The sequence below is a fragment of the Anomalospiza imberbis genome, chromosome 11 (genome assembly GCF_031753505.1).
Source record: "Anomalospiza imberbis isolate Cuckoo-Finch-1a 21T00152 chromosome 11, ASM3175350v1, whole genome shotgun sequence".
NCBI classification, from domain to species: domain Eukaryota; kingdom Metazoa; phylum Chordata; class Aves; order Passeriformes; family Viduidae; genus Anomalospiza; species Anomalospiza imberbis.
The window spans coordinates 18,828,995-18,849,365 of record NC_089691.1 but is presented as its reverse complement, the minus strand read 5'-3'; the positions used below and the strand labels follow the sequence as shown (position 1 = coordinate 18,849,365).

Sequence of the window (20,371 nt, the reverse complement as noted above, 5' to 3'; positions counted from 1 at the left end):
ATCTCACCTCTGCTGTCTGAAATTAGAGATTTAATTTTTTTTCCTCTTACAAACATAGTGGAGTAGAAACACAGGGGAGTAGAAACACAGACATGGCAAGAACCTGGAAGTCCTCCACTGCTGGCTATTTCACAGGGCTGTGGGCTTCTCCTTGGCTACTGAAGGACAGCTGGCCTTCTTCAGGGAAACACACCACCTGACTGATTCACTGATCAGCTTGTGCTCTTTAAAAGAGCCCCTTGAATCAGCTCAGGGCAAAAGTCACCAGTTAAAAAGTGCCCACTAGTACAGGTATATTAGTCCACCTTCATCCCTACTGTAGGTGTTCTCTAACAGCCTCTCATTGTTGAGCAAAGCACATATCAGGTGGATGAGCTAACCCAAGACCTACCTGGCTCTTTCAGGTAGTGCTGGCATTTTACTGCCTTTCACAGTTTTTTCCTTCTTGGTTGAAGGAGTGAGACACACTCGGTGCTGATGCAAGGAGGCACAACTTCACTGGAGCTGACAGTTCTGCATTCCTGTTACACCAGTGGTTTATTTGGAGAGGAATTCCCAAGTGTCTGCTGGGGAATTGGAGCCAGGCAGCTGGGAGCAGATAGTGTCTTATCAAATGGTGATAATTGTTCAAGAATTAGACTCCTCTGCATCACCTTCCTCTCACAGACCCAGAGTAATATCTGGAGCCGGCCTTTGCTTGCCATTTCAAGAGCTCTCCTGTAGCAAGCAAAATATATTTTTATAGTTTGCTTACCTTGACACTTCCAACATTTTCCCAGCAAGCTGAAGGTGTAATTAAATGACATGCCAGATGCTGGTGTGCTTTATATTATACCACCTCTCAGCTGGGCTAGCAAAAGGGAATGAATGGAGTCTTAAGACAGCTCTCCTATAGATAGTTATTATCTCTTTTCAATAAAGAATGGGTAAGGTTGAGCAGAATGTCAGTAAACCTGTAATTTTCTAGCCTTCCAGTTACCTCTGTTCTTCTGATCCACCAGTGATGTGAAGTTTTGTTGTACTTTGTTCCGTCAATTATGGCATCACTCCAAGAAGGTGGCGGGCTCCTGCGTCGCGTATGCATATTTATGATAAGGTATGTTCTGATCTTCCTGTTGTGCCTGAAACCAGGTGTTCTGGGCCTTTTGAGGTGGGTTTGCAGCACGGCCTCTTTTGGGCAATGAAGCTTTTGGGGCGAAGCTTTTTAGCTGTAGGCTGAAAAAACAAAAGCTTGCTGGGAAAATGACAGCAAAGTTTCATAACTTCAAACTTAAAGAAACAAAATTATTTTTGTATCTTTAATAATAGGACTTCTAGAATGCATTTCCTTACTTCACTGTATCTGCTACCTCAGAAGATGGATCTAGTGTATCTTTTGGCTGTTGCACTCAGGTTTTAGACTATTCCATTTTCAGCTTTGCAGGACACCAGCCCAGGTTTCAGGGAGATAAGATGTTGGCTGACACAAAACAAACCTGCCAGTGAGATTTATTTACTTACTTGGAAGTGGAAATGTTGTTTTAATAATCCAGCCAACCCAGGAGTGGAGGTGTTGAATATTCTCATGGCTGGCCTGGAGAAGGGCTTGCTGTAGCGTGGTGTGGTCCTCCCTCTGCCAGTGAAGTGTGCTCTGCATGGAGGGCAGGCAAGCCAGCCAGGGAAGGAGAGAACTGCAAGAGCAAGGACTGTTTTTCTTTCCCAAACTTTGACAATTCTTCATCTAGATATTTATATTTATCAAGAGCATGTGAGACATTATGTTTTAAGACCAGTATTTTTAATGGGTTGGTGACTCCTGGTTGTCTGGAGAGTCAATGACACTGGCCAGCCCCAGCTCACAGAGCACTAAGTCCACAAGCAGCCAACAAGGTTCTCCTCTGCTCTTTTGGGGTGAGATGTTCCATTTGACAGAAGAAAGCAGCAGCCTGAAACTTTCACATGCTGTCAGTTCAGTGAGTGCAGGGCACCTCTTTCAGAAGTGAGGTGTGCTCATAATTAAAGATTAATTTACTAGCACTAAACCCAAAGCTTTCCTCAAAGTCTACTGTCAACAGACACGCTCCCTTTCAGTGACATTTGCATTTCTAATTGGGACTGCTTATTACCAGAAAGCCTCTGCAGCTGAGATTTAATTTTATATATTTGCTGGTTGCTCTCTTCAATGAGTGCCCTGCAACTGATATCACCCAGTCTCTCTTGTAGGGTGTATGTGCCTCTGAGGGGGCACAACTTCACCCTACCAGATGGGCAGGAGCACGTGCATGCCAGGAAGCCACTATGTGCCTCAAGAAGATGTCCTGTCAGCGAGAAACTCTGGAAAGGCCAGTCTATATAGAGCAGCCAGACATGTAGAGGAGCAAGATCAGAAATGGAGAAGGCCAGCACTCTGCTTTTGTGCCATGGCTAATGTTTTCTCTGTTCTTTCAAACTGGAATATTTCTACTTCAGAAGACACATTCAGACTTAGAAATCTTAACAGAGTTGTGAATCACTTTCCTTATCTAACTTACTGATTGGTATTTTTTTCTTTTTTCCTGGAAGAACTGATATTAAGAACTCTTTTTAACAAGTTGTAGCACAACTTTTATACCCTTACTAATGGGAAATCGTTAAGAAGTGGGCTTCCATGGCATAGTGCTCCCCATCCCTATTTCCTGCTTTAGGGCGGGAATCAAAATCCAAGGGCAAAGTCCTGTACACACCATGAAAGAGACAGTGCCTGCCCAGAAGAGATTGCTGCTGGAATAGACAGGAAAGAAAGGAAATATTATTATTCCTCTTTAACAGATGGGAAACCAAGGCGCAGAGAGTTGAAGAGGCTTGCCAAAAGTCAGACAGAAATCTGAAAACAGCCAGGAACCGAATCCAGGTCTGCTGAGACTCAGGCCAGTGCCTTAATCACTCAACTCCTCATAGTTATTATATTTCTGCAGTTGCTATTCACTAGGACAGACTATGAAATTTCTGCCTCTAACTATAGCTACAGTGCTCCTACAGCATCTTCTACTCTCCTTGTAATTCTTCTCCCTTTTTTTCCCCCCATATGTGTCTAAAAGTCCCTCTCCTCCTACTCCTGCTTATGAAGGTGCTCAGCAAAGCTCTGCCTTCATTTGTGTGCTCCAGCCCTGACCTTCCTCACAAACAAGTTCCTTTCTTTTCCAACACTGATTCCATTTGCCCACCGCCTTGTGACAATTCCTGCCTGGTGTAGAAAGTGCCGTAGTTGTCTACAGAACCTTCACGTGGCTGCTGTGAAAACCCCCCAAAATGAGATGCTCAGTGCCCTGGAAAGGAAGAATTTGTAGGTACTCCCACACATTCCAGCCCAAAGCCTGGCACACAGACCCCTGCACACAGCTCAGGGCTGGAGGAGTTTACGCAAAGAGCTTATGCAAATCCTCTCCTATCCATCATGGAGGGGAGTCCTTCATACTTCAGGAATGATGGGAGAAACAATCTATCGATATTCCGTAATGAGCATAAATGCCCTTTATAAATTGTTTCCCTTTTATTGACTCTAAAGCAAATGTAGCCGTGAATGCTGTACATTAATACATTTTATACCTTCTAATGGTTTGATGGCCTCATATATCCAGTAACGCTGAGAATAATCATTAGATTGTAAGGAGTGCAAAATATGTTTTATCACTTGAAAATGGAATTCCTTCTTGAAAGGTAAAACCAGTGGTAGATCATTGATTTGAAAGGTCAGGGTTAAAAAGCTTATTAACGACTGGGTTAAGCTCTAGTAAAATTCTTTGTTTTACTCAGCTGTATGAAGCATTTAGCTAAGTGAGACTCTTCATTAGGACATTAGTGCTTTTACACTAGCTATGTTAGGTAAGAATCAGTAATTTCCAGCTTATATTCATGAAAAAGGCATTTCAAGTGGCACACGCTCCAAATAACACCAGGTGACACGTGGTCGTGGGTGCAATGGAAAAGCAACTGCTGCAGCATCCAGGGGTGTGTGTAATCCCTGCCTCTCCCTATCCTGCGTTGGGACCCCCAAGCAAGCCTTGGCCAGGCAGATGTATCAGGTTATCAGATGTATCAGGTAGTACAGCAGACGACCAGGTAGAAATGCTGTCTTGGGTTCCAGAAGACACATAATTGTGTCAGGACGCCACAGTGCTGAGTTAGTGAGCCCCAGCTCCCTGCACGGCTCTAGATTAGCTAAAGTATGAGGTTCACAGGGCTGCAATTCTTCCTGCCTCTGAGACAGGGAGTTTCTGCCTAGGGAAAATGTGCCTGTCCCTCTCACATTCCCTAATGTCACAGCACATGGAGAAAGGCTCTGTATTTTGGGTACACCAACAGTGCCAGCTCAAGCTCATTGTGATTGCCCTCTATCCCTCTCAGCCATCAAAGAAGCAGAGAGACAGATCCCAGAAGCAAGGCAGGGTGGGACCATGGCAAGGGATGCTGCTCGAGAGTGATGGGAATTTCTGAGGTCACGTGGGAAATGTGGGTATTTCAAGGCACACATGAGCAGAAATGTTCATGCCAGATGGAAATAAGAAAGGCGGTTGTGTCCAGCACCACACTGTGCTGACCCTGAAGTGGAAATAATTAGGAAGAAATTCTGACCTGTGAGGGTGGTGAGAACTCGGCACAGATTACCCAGGGAAGCTGTGGCTGCTCCATCCTGGAAGTATTCAAAGCCAGGTCAGGTGGGGCTTTGATCAGCCTGGTCTAGTGGAAAGTGTCCCTGCACATGGCAGAGGGGTTGGAATGAAAGAGGTTCAATCTGGAAAGAGAAGAAAAAATAAAATCCCTGTAAGGATCATGAATCACTGGCTGTCCAAATATGTCGTGGAATCCTTGAACCTGGATGTTTTCAAGACCTGAGGGGCCACAACCCAGAGCACCACTGTCACCAGCCCCTCAAGGAATGCCCTCTAAAATCCCACAACAGAATGCAGTGCCAGTGGAAAACGTAGCAAAGTTTTCCAATGATGCGACAGCTTCCAAAAGCTGCATTGTCAAAACCACTTTTTAGTTTCATCAGTTCAGCAATTCTACAGACATTTATTTTTGATAGAATAGATTAAATCTAGTTGGAAGGGACCTACCAGGATCATCAAGTCCACTTCAGTGCTGACCAAAAGTTAAAGCCTGTTAATGAAAACATTGCCTGTTTGTAAGGCGCTGACCAGCCTGGGGCATTGACCACCTCTCTTGGAAGATGGTTCCATTGTTCCTCTTCAAGGGTCATGAAGATTATTCTTTTGCCAGTACCTTCTTTTTACGCTTGTCCTCATCATTTTCTACTTGTTTCTAAAAAAAAAAAAGAAAACCTAAAAAAGCCTAAAACTCTGCCATACCATGCTAAGAAGGCTTTTAAATGTTTTTAATGGAACAAAATAACAATACAGAATATAATATCCACAGCATGTGCTTGGTGCAATGTAATTGCTCTGGGATACTCAATTCTTTTCATATAAAGCAGTCGTACCAACCCAACCATCGGAACAACTTTAATATTTTATAGTGAAATTAAATTGCAGATTAAAACAGATGGTTCGAACATTTCATTACCAGCCATGGTGCTTATTTGCTGACCATTGGCTGGTATATGTAAACATATAAAAAGCTAAAGAGCCCTTGGATACAAACCATACTCTCCCTCAGCTTTCCATTCATGGTTACAGCATGGTTATGAATGTTATGGATCCAGACAGGGTCTTTAAATGTGCTGAATTCAATTTACTTGTACTGATGAAAGGAAGAGGTCATGGAAAGTGCAGAATGGGTGGGAAGAGTATAAAATATTTGTTAACTGTCCTGCCAATACATTTCAGTTCACAGCTAGGCAGGTCCAGAGCCTTCTGCACCCTTGTGGCACAGAAACCTGGCACCAGGCTTCTGCCAGGACACCTTCCACTATCCCAGGGTGCTCCAAGCCCTGCCCAACCTGGCCTTCAACACCTCCAGAGACAAAGCAGCCACGGCTTCTCTGGGTAACCTGTGCCAGGGCCTCACCACCCTCACAGGGAAGCATTTCTTCCTAATATTTAATCTAAACCTACTGTCCATCAGTTTGACGCCATTCCCCTTTGTCCTATCACTCCAGGCCCTTGAAAATAGTCTCTCTTCATCTAAGGCCAAAATTAGGTGACCCCAGAGTCTTCTCTTGTTCAGGTTGAACCATCTCAATTCTCTCAGCCTTTCCTCATAGCAGAGCTGCTCCATCCCCATAACCAACTTGGTGCCTGTGCTGGACTCACCCCAACAGGTCCCAAAGGTTGACTCTGCTCCTTGTTCTTGGGAAGTGCAGACCTCTCTGTGCTACAGGACTGGCCTGGCAGCTTGTGACAGAGAGGGCAGCACCACCAGCCCACCAAACAACTTGTCCTCGCTGAATGAGTTAACTCTGCCTTCAGAGCCGTTAAATAAAACCTTAACAATTACAGCAAGTATTTCCCCATGTTTCCAATGTACCAGCTGCACTCAGCAATGTTGCCCCAGGTATTTAATTTTTCAGATATTGTCAAACAAACAGAAATCTACTCTAAAAATAATTATGAACAAATCTATAAATGTATTTAGCTTTGGCAGAGCTGAAGTGAATAGATGTTTCTTAAAAGTGTAGAAGCCATGCCTTCAGACATTTTCCATGCTGGTTACTTCTGGGTTGGTGAAAATGTAAGGATTCCAGGGAGCGTGAGAATGAGCCAAGGATATTCTGCTCTACCTCCACTGCATGATGCAGTAACATCATGAAGGAATATTAGCATCCAGCAAGAACACAGCATGTGCATTACAACCTAAGGATTAGGATAGGACACGTATCTCCTTTGCTGACAGTATGTCCAGCAATCCCAGTCAGGATTTCCATCCAAAAGAGTAAAGTCTGAATGAGCCTGGGCATCTGCTGCCCAAAAGATTGAAAAAGAGGTTTGTGTTTGCACAGCTTTAGGGGAAAAAAACAAAAACAAAAACAAAACACTGGTCCTAAGAGTCTTGGGATGCTCTTGGAGAGCTGCAAAAATTGGAAAGGTTTTGGGGGTAGTTACAGTCAGCAAAACAAAAAAATAGAAATCATCATTACGTTTGTCCCCACTCTCCCAGTTCAGTGTTGGAGCTTCTGGTGGCTTTTATGTATTTGAGATCTGACCAGAACTTCCAGCAATGAGGGCAACATCTTTTCTTGACTGGTACTTCACTGGGCTTGCTGGGAGCACTGGTTCCAGCACTGCTCCTGCTCAGTCACTGACCTAGTGTGAATTAGCCCAGATCTTGGGAATAATGGACATCAATCACACAGGACAGTGCAGGGCCTCATTTCCTGCACAGGGGCTGAAACCCTGAAACAATGATGTGCAAAGACACATTCACAGGTGTCCACATCTGCTTCCCAGTTTAAACCTTAAACCCTGGTTCTACAAGGGCTTTAAGGAAACGATCATCCAAAGAGGAAAATACAGGGGAAGGCATTAGAAGCAGAGGATCACCTTCTTGTGACACTGTTCTTTCAGGATCATAGCAGCATCTTCAGACACACAATACTTGATCCTTGTGTGTTAGAGCTACCATGCAGAAAAGTTTGCTCAAATAATAGCATATTGTTGACAACAAACTAGAAGAGCTATTTAAAAATAAAATACTGTACAATGCATGCTTAAAAGTGTAAAAAAAAAAAAAAAAGGAATTGTATTTTAAAAATCAGTATTTATCAATAGTCCCAGCTATAACTGGGGATTCACAGCATGGATGCCGAAAGAATGGAGACAGCATGGTAATGAAAAAAGCGTATCCATCATCAACAATACAATACTTACTGTGACCTAAGGTCAGGTTTGTACAGTTACACCAGATGTTAGATTTCAGCCGTTCTTTGAAATGAAGAAACACAATGGTTACTATTCCTGTAGTGTTGTGGATTTCATTAAACAACACGTTTATCTTTCAGCTTTAAAATGTAGAGCAAGATTAGGATATTCTAACATTTAGGTTTCAGAAGGACCCAGTAAGCATAATATAAAGTAGGGGGGTGGCACTATAAAAGAATTACTATTTTGAATGCAACAGCCAGATCTTTCCTGTGGCAAAACTGAGAGGCAGCAAAGGAAAGGGTGAAAGAAGCAGATGCAGTAAATAGCTCTAATGGTGTGGCTGTTTATAAATCAGCCCAGGACAGGGTGTGCATGGCCCTGGGGATGCCCTGCCCTCTGACACTGCGAGAGCAACTGTGACTCTGAACAGGGCTTGCTCTTCTCTGTGCTTTGGCTTTTTTTCCTCTTTTCTTCCTTTTCAACAGATAACAGAGGAGTGGGGCCATCATTAGAAGAGCCTGACCTGAAAAGAGGCTGGAATTGCTTAGGGTTTCCTTTGGTCATCCCCTCTGAACTAGACTGGTACAGCCCTGGCTGCTCCCCTGCCTCTGAGCTCAGCCCATTTCTTCAAATAGGAAACATTCCCTTCCAACATATTCCTTTACTTGCTTTATTTAAGGTCCCTTTAGCAGTCACTATGATTTTATACAGTTGTATATCTAATTTATTATACATGTACATATATATAGATAATAATAGTATATGCTACACACATATATATATACATACACGCATATATACACATATACACAGCCTTAAGAAATAACTGCCACTCTGAAATCATATTCTCAGTCATTACTATTAATCAGGAATACTCACATTCTCAGGCTGAACAGAAGAGATAAAAGACAGGCTTACATTAGTTACCAAGAAGCCTTTAGATTATCCTCTCCTCTGTCTTCTTCAGCCCAGAACTTTGCATTGTTTATAAACATCCTCTGTTTTGGACAAAGTAGGTAAGGCAGAGGAGCAAGGTCCATGTCCTGAATTATATCATTAAAAATTAAAGCTTTGTAAAAGTGTACACATTTCATTAACTTTGCATTGCAGGCTTTGCAAATATTCTAAGGAATGCTAATCTCCTGGCTTTAATTAGATTGAAGGTCTCTTGCAAAGGCTATCATTTTAATATAAAATGAACGATCTTTTAAGCTTTGTGAATTAGAAAACAAGAACTCCCATTTTAGATCAACAGTTACACACTGAAACAAAAGAGGTTTGGAGTTTTTGCTAAGGTTTTTGCACTACCTACTGTGCAATTGCAGAAGTCAGGCAGTAACAAACATTCTTCACATCTGTCTGGGGTACCCTCATAGAATCATGGACTGGCTTTGGTTGGAAGGTTCCTTAAAAGATCATCTTGGTCCAACCCCCTGCCATGGGCAGGGACATTTTCCACTGTCCCAGGTTGCTCCATGCCCTGTCCAACCTGGCCTTGGACACTTCCAGGGATGGGGCAGCCACAGTTTCTCTAGGCAACCTGTGCCAGGGTGTCATTACCCTCCCACAGAAGAATTTGTTCCCAATATGAAATCTCAACCTCTTCGTTTTGAAGCCATCCCCCCTTGTCCTGTCACTACATGCTTTTGTAGATAAGGTCTCTCCATCTTTCTTGTAGCCCCCCCAACAGACAGAGACACCCCCACACCCTCTCTCCTTGACAGCCAACACCTCTTTTACACTAATTCCACACCAAAACTTCCCCTGGATCAGGGCCTTGCTGGCACACTGGCCCTGTCCCTTCCTCTAATGACTTTCTGTGCAATATCAAGTTAACTCCCAGAATTGCCCAGAGTGACCCAAGAGGAGCAGTTCTAGAGGGGAGAGGAGCAGGGCACTGCCTGTGGGACACCACAGGGGCGGCCTGGCTGTGAGTGTGGGACGACATCTCAGCCCAGCACTGAACTTATCTTCCCTTCCAGGGACTGCACAGAACTATTTTAAATCTGCAGTTCTCATCTGCCCCTGTTCTCCTGCTATTATCCCCTGCTAGGAGGCGAATTTTTATATTTCTGACCAAGATGCAATCTTCTTTCTCTTATCAAACATAATAGAAAATGCTGTAGTTACAGAATAACAAACTCATCTCCTGGATAGATGTCAATCTATTTTTAAGTGTGGGATCAGCTTGGGAGCTGCCTGTGACAGTGTATCACTTCATGCCCACACGGTGCCTCCTCATTTCTTATTTCACTCACCTCCAGCCCCCTGCCTTTGGTGCCACATTGCCTTGGGTGTTGCTCCTTTTCCCTCTTCAGTTGGTTCTCCTCTGCATGCAAAGAGCCTAATCCTGCCTGCTCCCACCTTACAAGTTCCAGTTTAGGTAAATGGATACTCCTGCCTTTTGTGCTGTTTCTCTTTTGGGCTTCGGCCCTGTCCAGTTACTTCCAGCTATGTTCATCTAAACCCAGAAATTGCTTGTACAGCTGTGCAATTCAGCTTTGCACACTTTGCTGTTGGACTTTTGGACCCATAATACACTTATAAACAATCTTACAGGATCTTTTCAGGATCACATTTTGGAGGTGAACGTATTATTCATGGAATCATGGAATGGTTTGCATTGGAAGGGAGCTTAAAGCTCATCTTGTTCCAAACCCTGCCATTGACAGGGACATCTTCCACTGTCCCATGTAGCTCCAAGCTCTGTCCAGCCTGGCTTGGGGTGCCGCTCTGGGCAACCTGTTCTAGTGCCTCACCACCCTCACAACAAAGAATTTCATCCTGATATCTAATCCAAACCTGCCCTTTTTCAGTTTCTTCATAATCAGATACAGGGCAGGCTGCTTGATGGAATCTGACTGCAGAGAGAGTCAAAACCCCTTTACTCATACTTGTGGGAAACATTCATCCAAACCTATTGCTAGCATTAGATCAAGTTGGAATAGTAGTTAATTAAATAATGACTTTTTTCCTTTCTTTCAGTTCATCATTCATATCAATTGGGTGTACAGACTCTTCAAAACTAAGAGGGCTAAGCTCCAAGTATAAATTTAATTAATCAATAATTATAATTTTTAAACAATCTTGATTTATTAAAAATTGACCTCCAGAAAAAGACCTGACTCCATTAATGTCTGCACTTAGTTCTCCGCTGCTGACAGTCTTCCTGGGCAAGTTTCCTTTAAGAGCACAAAGTCCTCAATTTCATTTCTCCAGCTCCCTAATTTTGATTCAGAGCCACATCTTTGTTTAAAGGTTTATGTAGATAAACCTCAATTTTGTCAATCTCAATTTTGTATAAGAAGTAGGATCAACTTCTAATTTCCAATGTTAAATCCTACGCTCTACTTTCCACTGCAATATTCTTGAGATGACTGTTCCAGGTTAGATCCCATGCTGGGTTCAACACTTAGAATAAACTAAAATAACAGTAACTTCATTTACTCATTAAGAACACGGGTTTGCTCTGACAATACCTGATATGCAGTGAGCTTTCAAAGTTCAGGTGAAGATATGCAACCGTGGCATGGGCAATAACAATGACATTGGGGACTGCCCAAAATATAAATTCTCTGCTTTCCTATTCCTTAAGGACACACAATAATACAAGTAATATTTTGTGATAGCCTGTATATGAAACAGATATGAAAGATCTTCCCTGGGAGTGCTCAGCTCCTTGATAATGGGATGGCATTTTAAGCACCTACTGAGAGGTGAAAACTTATTGGCCGCCCTATTTTCTTCAGTATAGAACCTATTTGTAAGTATTCCTGGGTCTCCTGTTACATACCCTACCCAAACATCAGCAGAGGATCAGCACAGGGGCTTGAAGCTGCTGGGCTGCCAGAATGCTGCATTTCCCTCCTGACAGCTTTGATCCATGAGCGTGCAACTGGGTGGTGAGCTCTAGAGAGCTCTGGCTGTAGGATAAAAAAAAGCTCTGGCTTTTCCAACCTCACCTCTGCTGCAGAGAACCAGTAACCACAAGCATTGCATTCCCCTTCCTTGCAGAACAGTGCCAGAAGACACGTGCATTAGCACGGCAGACATTCAAAAGTTATTAAGAGTGTGAGAAATGGGCACACTGGAGTAAAACCAAAGTCCACCAAGAGCATTAACCTCTGGAGTTTGGTGCCTAGGAGAAGACAAGGTGCACAGAAAACACAGCACCCACTGCCAGCCAGCCAGGGTTGGCTGCCCCCGACAACATCTCACTCTTCACATGTCAGATTGACCTAAAAAACCCTTTTTCTCTACGTGCTCTGACAGGTGCTGTATTTGAACAAATGTTAATAGACAGCATATTAACTCTGACGGCTTCAGATCACCGAGGTATGTGTCTGAGTTTGCATCTCCTGGATAAACATTCCTGACTCTCATCTGCTTTGATCAGTATCACTCACTCTGTGATCCCTGCTCTTCCCCAGCATCGTGACAAATTTTTGGTTCCGTGTCAACATCAATGTCTCAGTGGCTGTAAAGGTAGTTGAGATGGGCCACTTCATCTCAGTATCACATCCTGGTGGCTTCAGAATTGATCTGAGTGCACTCTGAAAGTTTTATGAGCATCCCATTGCCAGGGATTTTTTATGATCTGGAAGGTGCAGACACATTTCTACTACCACAGTACAGAATGGAAGCAGAGAGGGCTAAAGCACACTCAGAGTCTTTCCTCCTCATATTTCACTTCAAAATCTCTCTTGTTTAACCACTGGGCTGGAAAGGAAGAAGATTTGTGACATTTTTCAGGCCAAGGTAAGACAGTAGAAAAAAATAATTACAGAATTATAGAATCATCAAGGCTGGAAGAGACCTTCAAGATCATCTAATCCAACTGTCCACCTCGTACTACCATAATCACTCCTATACAATATCCTAAACAAAGAAAATTCCCAATGAACGGGGTTGGCATTACACTTTTTACAGGACTTAGAATCTGACACATATTCAACGGGACTGTTGTGTCTTTTGCGTTTCTGCTACTTTTTCCTATTTTCTTCTTTAAAAGGAGTAGAATGCCTGTTTGGAAACAGACCCATTGCTTAGCTCCATCAGCGTCAATAAAGCCATGCTTATTTCTACCATATGAAGTTCTGCCTTTAAATTTTAGAGGATATAAGAAAATGCCCTAAAAGAGCTCTAGACTGTACAGTTCACTGACTCTCCTCTGTCTTCAATTCCCTTTGCCCCAAGCTATTACCTCAATCTACTTGTTGTTTTTTTCCTTTCCCTAGTGACCAGTTTACATCTCAGGTACTTAGAACAAAGAAGATTGTTTTGATCTGTGTTTAAGGCAGCATGTTCTAGAAGTCACTTGCATCATAGTTAGCATTCTGCTTTTTTTTTTTTTTAATAAAGACAATTCTTATCTGTTACAACACTACAGAGAGGCTTTTTTTCTTGTATAGAGAAAACTGCAACATGCAAATATTCTAGTTGTTAGAGTATGCCACCTAAAAACTAGGCTCATTTTCAAACCACATGCTCCAATTAATAAATAAAGTCTATTAGTACTGAACTATTGATCAAACATAAGAATCAGGGATTCCAGCATCATCTCTTTCTCTCTAGGCTTCTACCTGCACCAGTGCTTATAAGTTAACATTTGAATTGGAATTATCCCTTGTAATTACATTTATATTAATAGAATTAGAAGGCAAACGCTCTTCTGAGTTTTATCTTTGAGTGATAAACTGAATTCTCACTTCAATCTATTGCGCTTGCACAGAGATTTACTGTATGCGAACCTCGTAGTAATTTTGAGATTGAAACTTGGGCAGTTCTAGGGACAGACAAGATCAAGAGACAGATTTGTCTGCTCTCAGGTGGCTGTGCCCCACAAAGCTTTTCCTTTTCCAAACCCTTACTGGTTGCTCTTAGCAGACCTTTCTGTAACCCAGTCCTTGCATCAACTGCTTAGTGTGTACAGAAATGTTTATATCCCTTGAGCTTGAGCCTCCTTTAGTTTCTCTTCATTTCCCTTTCTTAGTGCCTGTCCATTTGTTCTTGTATTTGACACTAGTTTTCTGACATCTCTCCTAGCTATTCCCCTTAGAATCATGTATAAAATAATGATGTCCACCCTGAGCTTTCCTCTCTTCAAAAAGCACTGACCTAGTTTCTCTGCTTTTACAGTAGAAGTTCTCCAGTCCCATGTCAACGAGGTTGCCCTGACATATCTTAGCTCTGATAGTTATCTCTCTCTTTTAATAATGGCATCCTGAATGGGGATTATTTCCTCTAAATGCATCTTCATCTGTTCCCTGTAGACTATTTCCTTTTGAGTTACTTCTGATTGATCTGTTTTTGGTGGTAGGGCTACGCAAAGATAGCTCTGATCTTTCTATCCAGGGCCTGACCACAGGTGATGATTCCTGTGGACTTTGGCCAGAATTGGAGCCTTTGATAACATATTCCCCAAACCTGTATAAAACACAATGAAAAAAGCCATAGTTTAAATTGCTCCTTCTTATTATTAATGGAGCAGATCCTCAGCAAGAGTAGTGGGTCACTTAAGTCCTTGGATGTGTGCAGAGATGACAATATTGCCGAGTAGCTACAGAATCGTTATTTTTGTACAGCACCACTCACTTATTTTCCTTCATTTGCACTACATTCTTTCTTTTCATTATGTCCAGGCTAACCCTTTTTCCTAAGGACCTGACCCTCCATCATCAAAGTGAGGAGGAGATTTCACCTAGGCTTCTGCAGGCACATCATGAAGGCCTGGCTTTTACTTTGGGTAAGTTTTTAGCATGCTTTGGTTTCTCTCTTTATTTTTTAAATTCACTGCCCATTCCCTTTCATTCCTTTACCCCACTTATTTTTTTATTTATGCTATTTTTTTTTTTTTGTATTCTTTATCCTTTCTCATTGACCTCTGACTGACAAAGTGCTCATGGGCTGTAGAAACTTCCCCTCGTCACTTACTGTGATGCTGCTGCAGGAACTGGAGCCACTCTGCTGTCCCTGCAGCCTGGCAGCCTTTGGCTACGGCACGGCTGCCTGCCTTTGGATTGATGTTTGGCATGGTCCCATCACACGGTGCTGAAACAGGAACTCCAGTGCCTTGGGTCTCTTCAGGGTCTGCCTGCTGATCTGAGCTGGATGGGCTGGATGTGAGACTGCTCTGGTTTATGTTTCTGAGCTATGCAGAATGGGTAAGAAATTTTCCTTTCTGATATTTATTGAAGAATGGAGGTGTCCTCCATCACCTGCCTTACTTCAGCCTCAGAAACTCCTTGCACCAGCTGGTTGCTGTGTAAGGATCATTTCTACTGTGCTGTTTGGGAAAAATAAAGTTGACTTCTATACAGTTTGTCTAATTTTGTGTGGCAAAAAGCAACAGGAACATTTGCTAATTCTGTTTGTACTGGTTGATCCCTGCAGCAGGGGCCATCCTGCCTGGCTGGGGAGAGGGTGTTGTTTTGCAGGGTGTTAGCTTCCATCACTTGGGATTTGATATTTTTCACAAGTGGGTGCAATCTTCATTTATACTGATTGATGTCCCTTTTTTTTTTTTTTTTTTTTTTCCTCTAAGAATAGAATGTATCTATCTACCAAAAATGTGCAGCTGGTTGGGTAGTTCTTCCGAGTGCTTTCTGTGGAATGAAGGCAGACCAAAATGGCAAAGACATAAATAATTGATTCTGTCCCACTGAAACCCCTGGACTTGTTCCCCAAGCCTGTCTTTCATGTAGATATATTATCTCACTGAGAATTTCTTGTCAAACTATGTTAAGTAAATAAGAGAGGTGAAATATCAGCAACAAAGCTAACAAATGGAGCTGAATGCTCCACTTGAAAGAACAGATCTAGCTGTTTACCATGCTAATCTGAAATGAAATGAAAATGTATGTTTTTCATCTTTTCAGACAACGATCTTCAAATACAGGTAGCTAAGGTCTTTAAAAACACAGATTTTTTTTTTTCAAAAAAAATCTTATTGTGGAGGCATTTTATGTGTCTGTGTGCCTGGATCAGTGTAGAAACTGAAAAATCTATTATGTTGATAATCTTACCAGACTGAGCCTTTTATCATAATATATCTATGGTTTAATTTGTCTGTTTTATATGTACCCACCTTAAATTTCTGATGCTGCGAAGGGGATGCAGACACTTCCGCATGCTCTGAGATTTATGCTCCCTTTGCCATACTGAATCCCTTCTCATGGCTGCTCCAAGTCTGTTCCAATGCTGTCCTCATGGCCCCACTGTGAGCCCCTTATGAAATCTTGGCAGCAACCAAGCCAGTTAGTTATTAGTAGTTAGTTATCACTTAGCATCTAATATTCGTTGAATTCCAGTTAGCAATTTTCTGATATTTGGGGAGCCAGAGACTAACTGGGTGTTATTCTTTGCTTCACAGAGATTAAGCTCGACTTGCAGCCTGGTTCCAGCAGCTTTCCGGAGGGAACATCCTCCCCAGACAGGCTGCACGCTGCTAATTACAAGGGAAATCCTGGCAGTGTCAAAGCCGGTGCCAAAACCTCCCTGATTGCAGCAATGCCGGGATCTCACCAGATGTCTGGATTGTTTATCCATCTGGGGGTTTCTTGCCCGGGTTGTTTGCTGGCCGGCCTTGACCTTCCTCGGGAGTCAGGGCTCCTCTTCCACCCCCGCAGGAGAAGGGCTGTTTGTGACGCACCTCCGGACCCCAGCCCCATCTCTGGCTGACGTATCTCTGGCGTTTTCAGCGTGTTACATCCAGAGAGGAAGAGAAGTGTCTCATCCGGCTGTGGCTGTCCTTGCCTTTCCGCTCCTGTCACCCAGACCTGGCACTGGGCTCCCCAGCGACCATCTGCCTCCAGCTCTGGAGGGAGCACTGCTCCACGGAGTGCCCAGACAGACAGACCTACATGAAAAGATGGTGCGAGCCTCAAGGAACCTAGTTGTTAAGGAGAGACAGGAATATGCAAGTAATTTAATTTTTCATGCAAAACTCTGCTAGGAACTACTGGAATACTTTCCAAAATGTATTCCAAAGAAACGCAGAGATAGATTCCCGACCGGCATTAATCAGTGCTGATTAAGTCATGAAGCTACCCAATTTCTGCCTGGTGAGTACTTTTCCTGTCATTGATTTATTGCCTTCCTTAGAAAAATAAGACCTGGGAAATAAAGAGTTCAAGTAAATTTGCTCAGTTACCCAGCCAACTGTTGACTGTGGTACCAGGGATAATAAATGTTCAGGGGAAATTCCTTGTGCACATTCATGCACTGAGGCCAAGAGCAGAGGTGTCCCGTGGGCACTCCAGAAGCTGGAGGACACAGTTCAGCTGCAACAACACATTCAGGGCCTGGGAAGAGCAAGAAGAAGATGAGAGCAGGCTGCCCAAGCTCTCTGGACACCTCTGGGGCCACGGCTGATGGCAGGTGCCTACAGACAGCCTGGTGCACCTCTTCCCTCACTGGGGAAGAGGTAAATGTGCTTTTCCCTAGTCTGCCATGAGAATGGCTGTGCTCATGGGTGAGATCCTACACTTGCTACCAGTATTCCTGTTGGTACCTGGCCACCAGGTGCTGTTTCTTTCCTCATATTTATAAGGAAACTCCTCAGTGTGTATGAATTCAGGCTTGCAGGCTTGGGCTGTGTGGGGGTTATTGTTTTCCTGAAGACACATGGCATTATGGTTAAGTCACTGGATATGCTAACACCACCATCTGGATTTGTTTTTCAAATGACACCACATTATTTGTTAAATACTCTCTACCTCATCTTCTTTAAGGCATCTTAAGGATAATTCTGCAGAGGTGTACACACAGCAACTCTTATCAGCTTTATTTTTTGACTCACCTGTTTGCCTACAGCTCAATTTAGAGCATTTGTTGCATATATTCATTAACCTGCTATGAGAAACTACTTTCATAAATGCATGAACTACACAGCATGAAGAGTACAGCTACAGGAGGTCACCTGCTAAGGACAACATGTGGAACTCTCCAAACAACTTAAATGTTTTGATTTTGGGGTATCTCTTTTATGACATTACCAATGGATCTGGGTCTTGCAGGAGCTTGTCACTTGGAGAAGACATTAGATCCTTTATAGGATGTATACCACCCATTCCTGAGCACTTACTAACACTTCAGAACAGAATTTAAGACATGGTTAGCAAATCCATCCATTTGCTATAGTAATTTGCTAAGTATAAGAAAGACCTTTGGTTTAGTATGATGGAACAAAGTGAGATAGCTCTACAAGATACAGTTAAATTGCAAGGAAAGGATTTCTTCACACATTGTCTTAAACCCTGTCTCCCTTTTGCCTGTCAAAGGCACACAGACCCTTTGTTTCTCATCCTATGACTCAGCTCAGGATGAAAGTCCCTTGGTGTGCTGTAATCGTCCTTTCACACGGCCAGAAGAGGAGCACTTAGAGCTCTATTACCCAAACTGTGCACACACTGACCATACATTTGCTGTATCAGGTGTTTAATGAAAGCTGCCTTGGTACAAACATGAGCCTATTTGCTCGCCAGTGGCTCCTGTCACCAACCTCATTTAGTGACAATGAACAAGAAATTTATTTTTTTTCCTCCAAACCAGAATATTTACATATTTCAGCCCTGAGGCTCAGCCCACCCCACCCTTTACTCCAGATCTTTGCCTCTGCACCACTGCACTAAATAAATTAACAAGTTATCAACAAGACTGCCAGGCCACTATGGGCTCCCCATTACTGAGGCTGTCATTGCCACTCAGGGCTCTGCTGGAACGTGACAACTTCACAGCAGAAGGTCACTCCCCCCAGTCACTCTCTCACTGCTGCTTGGAGGCAACTTTTCTGAGAAATGATTTGTTATGGTAGAATCAGAGGCACATTTGTTAGTTAATTCATTCTGTAAAACTCAAATGAGATGAAAAACAAGCATAGATCTGACAAATGGCATTTAATTATGTCTGAGCCTAAAATTCATAATACATATTTATGCTGCCCTAAGTCATTTGCAGCCAAGGTCCCTTTTATTCTCATAACTGAGTCCATTTGCTGATATGGGAAGAGGGTGTTAGTGATGGGTTACTCCATGTCCTTTCACTACTTTGTACCATCTCCTGCTCTGAACAGGCCACGGGCTTTCCCCGAGTTTACAGTGCAGCAATTCTCTAGGTCTTATTATTCCATAGCCTGTGCAAGTAATCCAAAGAACTTATAGGTGTCCAATAGTTTTATCTTGAAAGATGAAAATTTCTAATTTCTGACCACATCTTTCCTTTGACTTCTTTGTAGGTGTTTGTTGGAGGCTTTGGGTCCAGAAGATACCAGGACTAGGCCTGCACTAGGACTGTGTCCCTGTCCCTACAACCTAACACTGTCAGGAAAAGCTGCTTACCACAGCAGAGGTGGAGCTGCCTCTACAGTGATACAAGGAGATAGGGTTAGCACAAGACAGTAAAAACACGCTGCACTGATGGTGCAGAGGTTTGAGAGAATGTGCAAAGCACAGGCTCCTGGGAAATGGACATTGTCACATGTGGCTCATTAGCACACTGAAACTCTGACCTAGCAAATATTTACATGCACTTAAGTGCACATTTGAAAGGACTAAATATACACCTGCTCCCCACTTCAGCTGCCAGACATCTCTAGACTCTGTATTTGGTGCAAATGTCTTTGACTCAAAAGCATATGCTGCAGTTTTGCTGAAGATGTAGGTGCATTTTTATAATGGTTTGGTGCTCTTATTGTAAACGTAAGATTTTTTTGAGTTCTTCTCTCAACACGTCATAGAGTATCCAACCAGCATCCTGAGCAATGTTTGACTGGATAGACTTTGGAGAATTTTGGGCTTCTCCCCCTCTCCAGCTTCCTTTCCTCTCTGCAGAGCCAGGTACCTTGGAAATACTGCTTGTGACCATGAGGTCAGCAAGAGGCTCCTCCTCCCCTGCCAGGAGCTCCCACTGCAGCCTGAGCATCCCTGCCTGTGGACCACCTCCACCACGAGACAGCAGCCCTAAAGAGCCTCACCTGATCTCCTAAATGGGAGTCTCTGGGGGCAATCAGCCCTGGTATCTCAGGAAGAAGTGATTTCACAGCTGCTGCCTGGCTGCCACGCCAGCCCTGCCTCTCCTGCTGTGGGACTGCCAGCCTGGGGAGCACTTTTCACCCTCACTGACATCACTGCTCTGCTGAGCACCCAGCCACCACCTCCTCCCCTCCCCTCTCTCTTGGCACACTGCCACCCAAACTCACTGAGGAGCTTCAGGATTTTTTATTCTCTGGTGGGAAATTTCATTTGACCCTTTCAAGTGGGACAAGAACAGATATTAGATTTGTTGACGATGAAGTGCTTTTATCTGAATTCAACAAAAGAGGTACAATGAAAAGATTGCAGCTGTTGAACAAAAGCACTGCACCTATTACAGAGTTCATATGCATTTACAAGTGGCACATCAGTGAAGGCTCTTGCAGATGTACCCTCCTTCCACAGAAGACTTATTAATCTCTCCCTCAGCTCTGCCTGCTGTACATACCCTTGGGAAAATGTGGTGTTTGACTGTCTTGCCAGATATTGCAATGATAGAACTGCTATTAGCAGGTAAAAACTACATGAAGGTGTTTTATCTTACTGAAAGTCTTATAGGTCTCC

The 20,371-nt window shown here is 43.2% G+C and overlaps 2 long non-coding RNA genes across 2 annotated transcripts; one reads left to right on the top strand and one right to left on the bottom strand.

Annotated features, from left to right (window-relative positions):
* Positions 1–414: 414 nt before the first annotated feature.
* Positions 415–5,009, bottom strand: LOC137480400 (uncharacterized). Its single transcript, XR_011002880.1, has 3 exons — positions 4,591–5,009; positions 755–1,215; positions 415–588 (listed from the first exon to the last, which is right to left on the bottom strand). It is a non-coding gene; the product is annotated as an uncharacterized lncRNA (long non-coding RNA).
* Positions 5,010–14,726: 9,717 nt separating this feature from the next.
* Positions 14,727–20,053, top strand: LOC137480854 (uncharacterized). Its single transcript, XR_011003134.1, has 3 exons — positions 14,727–14,941; positions 16,150–16,840; positions 19,607–20,053. It is a non-coding gene; the product is annotated as an uncharacterized lncRNA (long non-coding RNA).
* The last annotated feature ends 318 nt before the right edge of the window (positions 20,054–20,371 follow it).